Genomic DNA, 15,762 nt, shown 5'->3' on the forward strand with positions numbered 1-15,762 from the left:
GCCCTTGGTTATATGTGGTTCATAGTATGTGCCAATTACTCTGATGTAAATACCAGCACCATGACATATTGAGGTTAGTACACACTGTTGCTGTTCAAAAAAGCTTCAGCCTGCCCTTGGTAATAGCCTTGAGTTACCGAGACAAAGTTATTTTTATATTTAACTTTATACTTTATATAAAACTTAAATATTTTATATTTAAACTTTCCAGATTTTCTGCAGTGTGGAGCAAGAACATCACTCCTGCAAAGATCATTTCACCTGGGTGACAGTCCCTGAGCCTATGTGACCCTCAGCTGAGGCTCTCCCTCTCAACAAGGTGATACAGGCCTTCTCCCTTCACACTGGAAATCAAGTCTCAATATTTCCTTTCACATTGTTTGCTCATTGAATGCACTGTGGGGAGCTAGCATGAGCCAGAGAGGTCATTCACCATCTGGTGCAGCCATCTAGCAACATTGGAGTGACATGGGCAGGAAACACCCAGTCTACTCAGAAAACAAGAGGCTACCTCACAATCATCTCTCAGCCAACTAGACCCCTGACTAAGAGTTGACCATGCTCTATCAGAACAACCCCATCCTCTCAAGTAATGCACAGCCTCCACCACTAAAAAAGTATCATACAGGTGGGTCCTTAAGCAAGCTACTTATTCTCTCCAACACTCAGTGTTCTCGTTTATAAAACGGGAACATGAATACACACCTACCATTTCACAGTTGTGCGAATTAGACAAAATGGAATGAAAACTAACTGAGAAAGCCAAAGAAGGAAACGGCACTTGGCACATTCTCCCCTGGTGTTTCAGAAGGGCAGAAGGACACAGTTCCCACCTGCTGGGGCATCGAGCCACACACTCGAGTCTCTGTAAAACTCCCAGTTTCACCCTCAGTATATGTTATCAACAAGCCTGAAAGAAATAAAGGTTTTAGAAACTCAGAACTGTTCTCCATTTAGACCTGGAGATCAGGCAACAGGCCATGAGTTCAGAGATGAACAAACCAGGTTTCTGCCTGTAATCATGAAAGCTGATCTCCGGTTCTCACCTTCCCACCAAGAGATAAAGACTTTCATCAGAAGAGGTGGCAAATTGCTGACTGCAATTTCATATAGCACACACTTGAAACATCTGCCTTGATTGGATCCCCAGCAGCCATGCTCCACTCGAAGAAAACAGGGATGCTAATTTCTTAGAGCACAAAGAACATTAAAATACCTGCTGGAGCCAAGAGCCACAGCTTGTCAGACAGCCAGCTTCTCACCTGGGATAGCTTGGCTCAGCAGCACTCCTGGCATCAATGAGGAAAGTCTGATGGCTCCGAAGCCTGCTGAAGCACAGGCTCTTCATTGCCAAGAGTTACCAGGTACCACCAAGGAGAACCGTCCCAGAGACAGGATACCCACCTACAGCAGTTCTTCTCCCTGTTCTGCCCAGTACTAAAGCAGCAGATTGATCTGTTATATGCATCATTTTTTAAGCCTTTCCTGTAGAGTTTAATGTGTTTTCTAGCCAAGAATCAGGAGGACCTGAGTCCTTTGTTTGGTTGGTTGGTTTTTGTTTTGTTTGTTTCTGTATGAGGGGGATATTGAGGCAGGTCTCACAGCTAAAGTTGAACTTCTACTCCTCCTGCTTCTACCTCCTGAGAGCTAGGAATGTAAGCATACACCCCCATACTTTGTTTATGTGCTAATAGGGAGGGAACCCAGGGCTTAGCGCATGATACATAATGATCAATGATGGATGGATGGATGGATGGATGGATAGATAGAGATAGATAGATAGATAGATAGATAGATAGATAGATAGATAGATGTTGATGATTAATAGATGTTTGATAGGTGATTGATGGATAGATGACAGATAATAATAGATGATAGATAGAGGGTAATGGTAGATGGTAAGAAGAGAGAGGAGAGAGAGAGAGAGAGAGAGAGAGAGAGAGAGAGATACCTTGCTTGTTTTCTCAAGCAAGATGGGAAAGAGAAATGTGAGATTCACTCCAGTAGAAGAGGCAATGGGACAGAGCAGAAAAGTCCCAAAGAAGAGCTGACTTGGCAGTTCCCTGTGGAACCTCAAGGTTACCCATAGAATCTGTGCTGGATGAGACTGAGTGGAAGAAACACGACTGAGAAAAAAAATTAGACAGGTGTGCCCTATAAAAGTGTAGCCTCTGGAGCTTGCTAAAAACTGCAGATTCTAAAGTTCCAGCAAGAATATAGAATCAAAAAGTGCACCATGGAGCAACTTTCAACATCAATCACACGGCACGTGATTCTGACAGACATCATGTGGTCCATCAATCAAGGCACCCATTGTGTTGGCAAACCCAAATAATATAAAAGGAATAGTGAGTTAGTGAATCTATAGAAAAGAGCCACCCTCCTCCATACTTCAGTATACCTCAGCTCATAGACCACACAGTAAATGAGGTGACAGGAGTTGGCCAGGGACAAGCAGGGACCACACCCATCTCTGACAGTGAGAGAGAGTCCTGTCTGACCTAATAGGCTGAGGGGAAAGTTCCCTGTGACTCATCCAGATATTTTGGGGAAGGAACAGCTAATTCCAAATATGATAGTCATTTTCTATTCTCAATGTTCAGAATGATGGTAGAGAAATTATCACTAGCAACAGAGGAGTCAGTAGAGGAGGGATTCCCATTCTGCCCTGAAATTGGAGCCTAAGAAGTGCAAATTACTCCCTGGATAGTGGGACCTTCTCTGGCTGCACTTGACCTGATCCCTCCTTCTGTTGATATTCAGTGTCTCACCTCTTCTTTCATTTCCATGCTAATGAGCCATCTCCAGATCACCTCTTCCCTTCCCTCAGCCCCATCCCTGCTGACTGCTCAGAGCCTGCAGAGGCTTTTTCTCAGTGAGACACATTATCCAGCCACTTTAATTACTCCTTTCTTTCTCCTCAGTGACCTGACCAGAGGCTGAACACTACCCCATATTTCTCTATCCATCATTTTAACTACTCCACAGTTGCTCATAAGTGTCCTCTGCTCTGTTCATCACTAAAGTACCCAGGGCTTCCTGAATAGCACATAAACTCAACCACACTTGAGAATGAAGGATATATAAGCATCCCTTCTTTATAATCTTAGCCTATAATAAGAATGCTAAAAATTACAAAGGGCAGAGCTGCAAGGAGGGAGTCAGGAAGGGTAGGAGAGAGGGAGAAACTAAAACAGAGCAAAGGACAGAATGATATTACACACTTTCAATTTGGAAACAATAATAATAGAAAAGATCACCTGTCTGTTTGGTGAAGTAGAGAGTGGTGAAAAGGAGGCTAGAGGGAACCAAGACAGAAGGGTCTGCAAAGCTCTCCTTTGCCTGAAAACGGTTATCATGAACAATACTAAAACTAAAATGGCATTGTGTTTGGGATAGAGGCTTGTGGCCATATTTGAGAACCAATATTGAGATTTCTCCCCAGAGCTAACTCTGAAAACTAGGTGTTTCACCACATTCCTTCTACGTCCACCAGCGAAGGGGCTGTACGGTGAAAAGGTGTGGGAAGGCAGCGATTTGAAGGTAATATGCATGGCAAGGCAGACACCAAAGCCCACATAGGAGGTACTCTTAGCCATTGTTGAAATCTAACAATCCTATGCAACCCTTCCAGATTAGCTCAGGGTGGTCTTGTGTCTTGCTTTGGCCCAAAAGACATCAGTAGATATAATGAAAGCTACAGAGAGGCTGTTACAGGTTTTCTGTCTTGTAACACACTGCCTTAATGTTGGAAATGTGAGCCATCCTCCCCAAGAGGCTACATGGAGGACAAGGGAGAGCAGCTCACAGGCAGAAATGCAGCTGACATCAGACTGAACCATTCCGTATTATCAATGGAGCAACTAAATGGTAGGAGTGGCCCCAGCCCAGATTAGCTAGCCAGGCCAACCTCAGCAGATGAGCGTGTAAGGTGAGGGTGCCCACACCAGCATTTAAGCTATTAAGCAGCAGTGGGTGATTAAACAAGTCTGAAGCTACTCAGAGAACATAAACACCACAAAATCGGCATCGTGAAGTCGTAACAACACATCTTGTAACACTGATTTAATACCAGCCAACACCACAGCAAACAGAAATATGATGGAGAAATATTACAAATACTACCATGGAAGTCAGAATAAAGGCTTACTAAGTCAGTGTCTACTGGATATGTATTGAGAGTCTTTAATAATCCTAACAATCCAGACAAGAAATAAAAGGTATATGAATTTAAAAGTGAAAACACCTTTTTTTATAAACAATGTGATTGTGTAATGAAAAATGGTTACCCAAGATATCCATACCCTAATTCCCAAAGTCCATGATAATTACTTTGCCAGTTAATCATGCTGCCACTTTGATAAAGTCAAGAGTTTCCACTTTGAACCATTAGTCTGAGTTATCATAGGCTTGATCTGACCCATTGTAATCATGGGCACTGACAAGAGGGCTATGAAACCAAAAGAACAAGAAGCTGGAGTGATATGAGCCAGGGATCAAGAGCCAAAGAATTCTGGTAGTTTTTATAAGCTAGACAAGTACACAGATTACAGATTCTCTAAGAGCCCTGCTATGCATGCAGCCCAGTGAGAACAATTTGATACAGCCTCCAAAACCATAAGAGAGGAGACTTATGTCCTTTTAAGCCACTAAATATATAGTATTTTCTTACTGTTGCCATATGAAACCAATACATTTTCTAAAGAAATTTCCAGGAAGAATTTATAGACAATAAAGCTGTAAAGGAAGACCAAGAGGGTTGTTGGCTACAAGTCCAATATACAAAAAATAATAATAGTCCCCTATACCCTCTGCTGTGGACTAGAGAATACAATGACAGCCAAAATGTTTGTGGACCAAGTTTAACAAATGTGCGGAAATAATCAAAGAGAAGATGGATAAGACTTTATTAAAGCATTTGTAAACATTCTACAGGATATAAAGCACTTTACAAATAGAAAATAACACGAAAAAAATCATTATCAAAAAGAAAAGCATTTCATCCTGATTATTTTTCTATATTCAACATATGAATTCCAACAAGGGTATTTTGTGGAATGTGACAAATTAATCCTAAAATACAAAGGAAAAATGGATGGGAACTTCAGTCAACAGATCTGGGTTACTCAAACCCTAGACATTCCTGGTAAACCTCTGGAACCAGGACTGACCAATGGCCATCCCCTGGGAGAACTACATCCTTAGAAAGTTCTACCTTGTAAACACATATTGGCTTGTTTGAGCCCTTGAGTCTCAGTCAATGTTGTACCAATTCAATCAGCAAGAATCCAGCTTTAAGAGGCTGGTGTTAGTCACACAGGCATTACATGGGCACTAATACTTATAGAAACATCTGCTCAGTCATGCCTTACATGCATGCCTTACATTCCCCAGTGTTACTGGGGAATTAAATATCTATGCCTAATTCTTCATAGTTTCTCACACCCTTTCTTCCTATAATAATAATAGTGTATAATTGCTTCTGAGCCCAGCCAGTCCTAGAAGTCTATCAGACCTAACAAAATGTTGGACCTGAAGACTCCTGACCCAAAGACCAAAGTACAAATGACTCTTTGTGCCTTTTCTAAAAACAATCAACAAGGTTGGACACACCCTTGCCACATTAGAACTTAGAGAACTCTGAGAACTCAGGTGCCCTTGGAACAAATGGATAGAAGAGAGATCCCAGGAACCACCCTCCTCTGTCCATTCATTGTTCTCGAGCCCCAGCATTTCTTTTGCACGGGATCTTCATTCCGTAGTGCAGGACTCCTGCCAGCCAGCTTTAGGTAATTGTCCTCTGCCTGAGGACAGTCATCTGTCTGATGGTTTTCTAACTTCACAAGGTACAAACTGTTCTTTCCTCAGCATTGATCTCAGTGAAGTGGCATCGCACAGCTTGTCACACACTGCATGTGCCGGTCTTTCCTAGAGATGCTGTGTTGAGAGGACCCAGTCAGTACATGATTCATCTTGGCTTTCCAGGACAATAGGGGACATTAGCCGAAGTTAATGTTAATTAAGTAAATGTTTGATCAATAAAGTATTAATAATGATAATAAAACAAGTGTATTATGAGATAAATTAGAGTGTTCAAAGGGAACAATGAAACAACATAATAAAAGTCAAGTTACATTAGTGTAAAATAACATAACATCCAATGATTGACTTCAGTACATAATCTCTCTGTGTGTCTGTGACACAGACACATAGACACACACACACACACACACACACACACACAGGTGGGGGAATGAAAGGGGAGAGAGAGAGAGAGAGAGAGAGAGAGAGAGAGAGAGAGAGAGAGAATATTACTAAAAGCAGACTAATAATAATAGAAGAGAGATCAGAAAGATAGTTCAGCCATTAAAGGCTAGACTCACGACCAAATTAATTATAGATGATATGGCCTCTAATGATTCAAGTTATAGTCGATATGTCTCTCTTGGTCTCTGTGTCTGTCTGTCTCTCTCTGTCTCTCTCTCTCTCTCTGTCTCTCTCTCATACACATACACACTTAAAATATTACTAAGAACAGACTAATAAATGTAATAGAAGGTAAAAGCAGAGGATGTTGTATCTGTTGGAAAACTGAAAATATGTAACTTCAGAGAGATGCCGTGTGGTATTGGTGGACTGAAAGCAAACACGTCATGAAAGTTAAATTTCACAAAGTCTGTGTGACTTTGCTGTATCTCAGATTTTTGTGTGACTTACATCGAGGACAGAATATATCGTTCCACTTCCCAAAATAGTTCTCCATTTGACCAGTTTGAAAAGTCTTTTGCTTCCAGTCTAAGCTCCCTAAACTCCTGGCAATCCTTGCACGCTAACTATAAGGACTGTCTTTTGTAAAGGAGAGGTATTTGAAGCATTTACAGATTCATTTGATTTGCTGATCAAATTAATAGGGCCAGTGCTACTACAGAGCAATAGCTGTCTGCTGACTGTCGTCGTTTGCCTTGCTCTACGTGTTGCATGTTTGCCCATGCACAAGGCAGCCACCATGGCACGTGCTCCTGACTGACCGACTGTGGCCAGCACAGCTAAGAAGCTGAATCTTCTACTCCATTTATTTTGAAGATGTATTTTAGTTTCATTCTAATTGCATAGCTTCTTGGCTTGCATGTATATACGTTCACTACATGCACACAGAAAGCAGTGTTAGATCCCTTTTACCTGGAGTTAAAGACCTTTGTTAGCCACCATGTGGGTGCTGGGGATTGAGCCTAGGTCTTCTGGAAGGACAGCAAGTGCTCTTAACTTTGGCACCATCTCTGCAGCCCACCCCCTTTTGAATTTTAATGGATTAAAAACTAAATCTAAAGGTAAACATCCACATGCAGGCAGTAGCTACATAGAGTTGAAATAGAGTATTTCCATCAACTCATAAAAGAACCACTGTATAAGGTTCGTTTTCACTTTAGATAACCAAAACAAAAAGACAGTGAAACTGACAATGGTCACTGTGTAGTTTGTCAAAATATAAGCTTTGATACCAACACATATAAAGATGAAGGTCATGCTGTCTTCAAAGAGGCAGAGTTATGATCAGGTAAGCGGGAAGACTGTATCTACTACAGGTCCATGGTGGTCAGTCTTCCTATCAACTTGCCTGGATTTGGAATAAGCTGAGAGACACCCAACAGGAAAGCACAAAGACCATGCAGACCGTGCTGCAGGCGCTAGCACTGTCCTGTAGGACAGTGAAGAGCTGAATTGGGTTTTAAATAGAAAGGCAGCATGGCAGAACCTATGTTCTAGAAAGGTTGTTCTGGCTGCCAGGGAGGAAATGGATAGAACAGAAATAGATTAGAGATGGGGAAAACAGGGAGGAGACTGGCCATAAAAGCAACAGAGAAGTAACTGTGTTGAGCCAAGGCAGAGTAGGCGCGATTACAGGAAGCCAGGCTGTGAGTGCTGTTTATAGAAAATGGATTAATATTTATTTTTTAAAAGACTCTTCTTATGAAAATATAGCAAGTGTGAGATGTGTGATTATTCTGACATCCCAATAGCATATGTTTTGAGAGAAGGTGTTGTTGTAATTTTATGATGGGCCCTGGTTAAAGCTCACACACACACACACACACACACACACACACACACACAAATAATAATTCTAAAATTCTGAGCACACAGGCAACCTGAGAAAGCCTGACACCACCAGCTGAACTCACTTCCTAGCATGGCAGCCCTGGGGAAGAGTGTGAAGATCCAGGCAGACTCCAGTTGTGGTGGAAGATCAAAGCCCAGAGCAGAAAGGCTGCTGGATAGGAAGTCAGAGAGGCCAGGCCCTCCTGAGACCCTACACAGTGCCTACAAGAGTCACACAGACACAATTTGTTTGAGGTCCAGCTCAGCAACTTACCAGAACCCTGCCTTCTGATAAACTGTTGCTCTGTCTGAACCCATCCTCTTCCCTGAAACATGGGCAATACCACTTGCCTCATATGGTTTTCATGAGAATAATTAATAGTATATTGACTATTAGCAATTCCTCTAGGCTCCACTCAACAGTTACCTAGCAACAGCCAGGTACAAGCAAGGCTCCCTCCCTCCCTCTCCCTCTTCCCCCTTACTCCCCTCTCTCCCTCCCCCCTTCCCACTTATCCCCAACTGCCCTCTTCCCCTCTTCCTCTCTCTTGCTCTTATCTCTCTTTCTGTCCTTCTCCATTCCTCTTTCTCTGCCTCTACCCCTTTCTAGGTCCCCACTCTGTTCCCTGGTTCCCTTCCCCTAATAAACTTCCTTTTGTTCTAGGCCTGTCCCATGGCTAATTCCTCAAGGGGAACACCTTGGCAGGACCCACTGAAGTACTCCCTCCCACCACATCACACCACCTTAAAACACACCATTGACCATGGTCCTGTGACTTCCTTTAGATTTTCCTCAAAATTGAGAATTGAGTAGCCAATCCCCCAGCTCTAGGAAGAAGAATTTACATTTCACACAAAGCCTTCAGTTGTGTCCACTTTCAAGTTAGTGTTCTTTATCTAATAAGACATAAATACTCTAGAGAAATGAGATAGCCAATCAATAAAAACCTGAGATTACCTGAGCTGTAGATCTTCTCCCTGAGACTGCCCCTGAGGAAAGCTGAGACTCTGAGTTCTCTAGCAAGTTATATAGTGTGAGTATGACCTAATGGGATCCAGGCTAAAGAACAAGTACAAAATACCCACCCAGCCTCTTTTCCAAAACAGAGTGGGAAAGTCTATGATGATTCTGATTCATCCCATAACTCACACAAAGGTCGAGCCCTCATTTTACCAGAGTTTGGGAGCTGCACAGAGAACAAGACAGACATTTGCATGGAGTGTTTAAATTCACTAATGGATATGGGTGGCTTTCTCATCTGCAGAATGGAGCCCCTAAGGATGTGGTCTCTTGATACTACCTAGATCACCTTCAAATGGCAAAGACCACCTTTAATAGCTTATTACCAAGAGTGAATTTTCAGGCTTCTCTTGTTTATTATTGGCGTATACTGATTGTTCATAGAGTTGTGTTACATAAAGACATTTTTTTGGATTTTCAAAATATAAATTACTTTTATTTAATTCTATCTATCTACCGTCTATTAGATATTTTTATTTACATTTCAAATGTTATTCCCTTTCCCAGTTTACTGTCCATAAGCCTCCTATCCTATTCCCATTTACCCCCGCTTCCCGCCTTCCTGACCTGACATTCCCCTACACTGGGGGGGTCCAGCCTTGGCAGGACCAAGGGCTTCTCCTCCCACTGGTGCCCAACAAGGCCATCCTCTGCTACATATGCAGCTGGAGCAATGGGTCTGCCCATGTGTAGTGACTTAAAGACATTCTTATTCTAGAATATAATGTGCTTTTAAAATTGTCCCCATGTACCCCTCCACAGTCCCTTTTCTCAGCCTTTCGCCTCACTTTGGTTCCCATTGCTCCCCTAGATAGTTTTCTTCCTACTTTTCCATGATGTATACATACACAGATGATGTAGATATATGTGTCTATATCAAATCTAGGAGCAACAAAGTAGAGAACACAATATGTGCCTTTTGTAAGACCAATTTAATTCATTTAGTATGGTTTCCTAATCCCCTGATGTCCTTATATGAGCACCTGTCTTTGCCCCCATCTGTAGTTCTGTCTTCCATTAGAGCACCCACTTCACACCCAAGCAAATAATACCCTTTAAGTAACACCTGTTGGAATAGCCCCTTTTTCATAGGCCCATCATATATTGACACAACCCAAACTTCATGCATGGATATACCCATAGAGTAATTAGCAGGAATATGTTCTTCATTGGAAACCTTTGAGGAGAGTTGAAAACGTCCGTCTCACATTCGTCTTCTATACCACCATAACTGGAATTTTGCAATGTATTCATGTCCTATATAAATTTAATAATATCCTCTGGGATGTTTTTGTTTAGAAGAATAGAAAGGCTTTTTTGGCCGCTTCTGTGTGGTTTCTTTCATGTAACTAGTCCTTACAACAACCCTTTGTGGTCAGTTTTTATGAGCCATATTATGACCCCCCCCTACAAATCCACCCACTAAAACCCTCACCCCATAGATGTTACAATGTGGTTATGTTCTCAAATGATCAAGCTAAAGCGAGACCTTTGGAGTAATTCTTAAGTTGTTTGACTGGTGTCCCTGAAAAAAGAAGAGACACAGAGAAAGGCACCAGGGGCAACAACCATGTTAAAGGGAAGCCAGAGACCAGCCCTCTGCAAACCAAGAAGAATGTCATCAGTGAAAACCTTGCTCCTTTCTCCTTCACCGTAGACTTCTGTCCATCAGAACTGTGAGAAAATAAATGTCTATTATTTAAGCCATTTCATCAGTGAGTGTTGTGATGGTAGGCCCAGAAAACTGATGTGAATTGGCTCAAAAATACCCCCTTTTCAGATGAGAAAATACCCGGCTCACACTTGACTCAAGCATGCGCCTTTAACACAAGCCTGCACGGTTTCTGCTTCTGTAAAGCAGGTTAGATGCCAGGCGCAGTGTTAATTTCTTGAGCTAAGCTTGTGTCTTAGGTACCCTTCCAGCACTGTAGTAAAATACCCTGACAAAAGCCAGTTGCTGAAGAACCATTTTGTTTGGCCTCATGATTTGCAGTTACAGTCCATTGTGGCACACATAGAAAGCATACAGAGTGGGAGCTAAGGTACCTGGTCACATAAATTTGCCCTCAGGAAGCAGAGAGGGAGAAAGGATTGAAGTCTCCTTTTTATATATTTTCTCCTTTTTATACAGTTCAGGATCCACACAAAGGGAATGGTACCACCTATAGTAGGCAGGTCCTCCTAGATCTCATCAACTTAATAGTTGAGATAACATCACAATTTGCCTGAAGAAAGTATCTGAAGCCTGTTCCTGTTTCGTCTTCCACTCATATCCCAAAATCCCCACTCCAAATTGATGCTTATTTCCAAATGTGACAGATGCTAGTCTTGCCATTGACTCTCTGCTTGGTTTTCAAAGAACGTTTGAAAAGCAAATGCATAGACACATTTAACCCTATCTTCATCACTCTGTGTGTGTCTGTGTGTGTGTGTGTGTGTGTGTGTGTGTCTGTGTGTCTGTGTGTCTGTGTGAGTGTATGTGTATGTGTGTGAGAGAGTGTGTGAGTTTTGAGTGTGTGTCTATGTGTGTTCATGTGTATGTGTTTGGCGTTAGAGTGTGAAAGGAAAGTGCAGAAGCAGGGGAAGATGTAATGTGATGCAGACCCCTCCCTGCCCAGATTCTCCTGAACTCCATCAGCAGATTCATCATCCCAAGGATGGCTTCTCACCAATTTACTAACTGGATAGATGCTTCAAGCACATTTACTCCCCATAATAACTCACAAAAGATTGAATTCTGTAGTTCTAGAAACCTATCTCAGGCCCTTGTACCTTATACAGATATTCTACAGTTAAGAAATTTCTCAAGTGTTTAGAAATTATAAAAATTAATAAAGATAATTTTAAGGACCCTAAACAAGCAGAAATGGTATCAGGGTCAAAGGAAGTACCTTTTGTTTCCTTGTTTTTCTCCTTGCTGAGAGAAGATGAGACTTGCTTTGAGAATCCTCCTCGGCCCCTTAGAAGTATCTAAGAGAGAAGACAGAAGTTCAAAGGTGAAAGAAATTTATTGCTCTTCAAAGACAGAGGTGCATATCCCATCCAGGAATGAAGATGAGACAGCTGTCAGGGTGAGAGAGTAGGATTCAAAGAGTGTGTCTGACCTTGCCCTGGCAATAGGGACCTTGAAAAGAAGTCTTAGGGGCCACCAAGAAAAGAAAAGCTAGAAACCTGGGTCTAGCAGCAAGAAGGGGTATTCCCTAAGAGGGTGCCCATCCAGGTCAAAAGTGGAGTGAGAACTGAAGTAATAAGCCAAAATGCCAGGAAGCAGCCAACAAAGACCGTCTACCTCACAAACTTTGCCATTAAGGGCAAGCTGCATACAGCAAGCCAGGAATAAACATGCCCACCTCTTACCCCCACATGAAAGCTAAGTCATTTAAAATAATATTTTTACATTAACACACACTTGGGAAAAATGGAAACAAACTCAAAAGAATCTGCATAAGTTTTCAAATAAAACATGAGACTTCAAAGGAGGCTCTCACTTTAGGCAAGATCCAGCCAGTAGGTTTACAAGGAGGGATTTCCAAAATGAAATCTGAGATGCAAGATGTGGGTGGTGGGTAGCCAGGCCAGAACTCAGGGAAGAGCCAGTCCTACAATAAAGGACATAAGGAACACCTGGCCCCTGGCCACCTAACCACAGAGGACATAGTTGCCCAGATTTGGAAAGTTGTCCCCCAAGCAAGGGACACCTTCATAGACCACCCAAGTATCACCCCACCTGAGTCCCAATTGGTTGCCTCTTCTCTGACCATACCCACCTCTTCTGGATGTCACCCCTCCATCCTACTGTGCCCAGGTCATAGAGGATCTCAGAAGGTGTAGCCTTCCAGGAGCTCTGAAGTTCAGTCCTTCTGGGTGAAGAAGCAGACTCCAAGAAGACAAGGAGTGAAGGGTGTTCTAAGCATAGAAAAGAAGCAAAGACAGAAAGATTTTTCTCAGCCACCACTGGCTTTCCAGGGCAGCAGAAGATTGATGAAGTAGAACCTGCTAGAATCCCATCATGGGAAAGAACAAGGGCTACAGAGCACCCAGGGGGTGATCCAAACCCATGCACATCCAGACAAGAAAATTGAGGCTGCAGAGAGGAAATAATGGTTGGTCAGGGGTCAGCATCCCACAGACCTAGAACCCAGCTCTCCTAACACTCGACACAGCTCAGCACCCACTGCCCAGAGTCCTACTCCACAGGACTGCGGTCAAATGAGCTATAATTAAAAGCAGATTTTTGTTTCAACAAGGCTCATTTTTCAAAAAATAAATAAACCTTGTTCAGCCATTGCTAAATCCCACAATACCCCAGTGTGCAGCCTCCCAGCAAGGTATGAGGCCAAGAAGACAAGCCAAGCAGTGCTGTTCTGTCTGTACTGGAGTATGTTCTGTGAAATCTGCCGGGTGACAGAAACTGCCTGATGACTCACTTCACAGGGGTCCTTATCATTAAGTCATCTGTGGCCATATTAAAAAACAGACTCCCAAGGTAAAGTGACTTTGAACCTGAAATCCTAATCTCCAAATGTGCTCATCATGTTCCCAATCCGCTACCCCTCACCATGGCATTTCTCTGTACCTGAAAGTCCCACCCAAGTCTATCTCCTCTACCACTCAAGGGTCAACCAGCTCACTTCACCTCTACTCATTCAGCTTCCTCCACCTCTGCCCTGCTTCTCGGGGCTTCACTCCATGTCCTTATGTGTTCCCCAGTGCTGTCCCTCTGTTCATGTCACTTCTACAAGTGCCCGCTCTCCTAATGACTGTCCCATCCAGTGTACTTCTCCCTGCTTCGACCACTGCTGATGGTCTGGATCCTTGTCAGGGGATGCTTCTGGGACGCTGCTGTTTTGGCTGGAGGAATCTTATCCTAAGTTAAGCTTTATTGGCATCTCCTTGAAGTCATTGAATTGATTCTTTGACATCTGAATTTTGCATCCAGATCAGCAGTCTTTAAAGAGCAAGATGACCTGATTTTTCTTTCTCACTAAGAGTTATGAGTCTACAAAATAGCTCTGCCTCCCCATGACATACACAGTGGTGACCTCCTTTTGTGGGGCTGGGCATCCATTTCTGGTGAAGCACCGAACAGTAAGGCAGGGAATTGAGTTGGGATCCTTAAGGGGAAGCCGTGATGAAAACTGGAAGTAGCTGATTATGGGTGAACCTGGAACCCCACAGTCTGGGCTCCCCATTATATTATAGAAGAAAAGTGACAGAAGGAGAGGAAGTGGAAGCGTAGGGACAATCATAAGTAATTGATGCTTCCAGTGACCTTTGCTGATGTGAGCGAAGTAAGGATACAATGATATAAATATTGTTCTCATGTATGAAATTCTCAAAACAATAAAAATTTAAATTAGAAGGATAAATAAAATATCTACTCTTTTGTCTCTGTTCCTCCTAAATAACATATTGTGTGTTTTAAATATAGCCAGGAATGCCACTTGAATTTGAAATACACCACAACCCAAGTATGAACAGTTAACAATGGAGAAGATAGAGTAGACAGGATGTAATTGCATAATGCAGTTAAAAAGGCAAAGCCAAGATCAAATATAAACAAGCTAAGTCCAAACAACTGAGGGAGAAATAGGCTCACATCCATCAGCCTGGAGGTCCCATACTGAGTATTTAGATTACAGAATTAAAAGACCAGTTGTGAATATCACATTTGAGGGGAGGAAGGAGTGTGTGCATGATACTAGCATACAAGTGGGCACATCCTGCCTGGTGGGATGGTATTGTAGCTCCTAGGGATGACAGCGGAGAGAGAGGCTGACAGCTTTTCTTACTCTGCAGCCTACATCACACCTTCTGGTGTCATGAAAGCTAACCAGAAAGGAGGGAGTTTCTAGTTCAGCTTCTGCTTGATGTTTCTCTATCCTGAATAGAGCATATGTTAACGTCAGCAATAAGATCTCCTTATCTAATGCCAGTGGGCAACATAGGGCATTACCAAGAGACTGTATTGTGGGCCTTGAGGGCCTCCCTGATCAACAATTTCATAAAGCATTATCATGCCAAAGCTATGAATTTTGTTTAATAACTGGTGGCTTCTGGGAGCAACAGCATCTACTCCTGCAGAGTACGTCCCTAAAAACTCTTCTGTCGTTAATGTTGTTGTTGTTGTTGTTGTTGTTGTTGTTGTTATATTTTTAATTTGCTTGCAAAATAGTGGGCTGCATATGACTTTTCAGAACATGTTTGTCAGCTGAGTTAACCAGACTTCCATCACTATGACAAAATGCCTGAGAAATCAACTTAAAAAGAAGGAAGGTTTCTTATGGCTCACAATTTCCATCGTATAAATCCATGGTTTCTTTGTTCTACCACTGGAGGCCTGTAGCAAGGCAGCACACCATAGTCATGGGAATATTACTGGGACAAAGAAGCTCTTCACATGTCCAAGACAGACAGACAGACAGAGACCCAGACAGAGAGAAGCCAGAACCAATGTACACCTTTCAGAGGCACATCTGCTTCCTTTATCAGGGAAAAGAGGGCAGTAGAAAATATGCCATTTTACAAGCTAATTAAAAATATAATAATAATAATAATTAATAACAACATCAAAAAAGAGTTTGCAGGGTAGTACTGTGCATGGGTAGAAAGGTGACTTCTGGTGAACACTTCCTCCAACCAGA

At 42.5% G+C, this 15,762-nt stretch overlaps 1 long non-coding RNA gene across 3 annotated transcripts in view; it reads right to left on the bottom strand.

Moving 5' to 3' along the window:
• Positions 1 to 4,890: 4,890 nt before the first annotated feature.
• The window catches only part of LOC102550954 (uncharacterized), a 39,948-nt gene continuing 29,076 nt past the window's right edge, over positions 4,891 to 15,762 (bottom strand). For 2 of the 3 annotated variants that reach the window (XR_010052219.1, XR_005505819.2), the window contains 3 exons: positions 12,886 to 13,024; positions 12,010 to 12,088; positions 4,891 to 5,937 (listed from right to left, as the gene is read on the bottom strand). This is a non-coding gene — a long non-coding RNA (uncharacterized LOC102550954). Of the gene's footprint in view, positions 5,938 to 8,180; positions 8,320 to 8,853; positions 8,926 to 12,009; positions 12,089 to 12,885; positions 13,025 to 15,762 lie in introns of all 3 variants that reach the window. The other variant, XR_001838342.3, reaches the window with a different exon arrangement.

The sequence above is a fragment of the Rattus norvegicus genome, chromosome 6 (genome assembly GCF_036323735.1).
Source record: "Rattus norvegicus strain BN/NHsdMcwi chromosome 6, GRCr8, whole genome shotgun sequence".
NCBI lineage: Eukaryota > Metazoa > Chordata > Mammalia > Rodentia > Muridae > Rattus > Rattus norvegicus.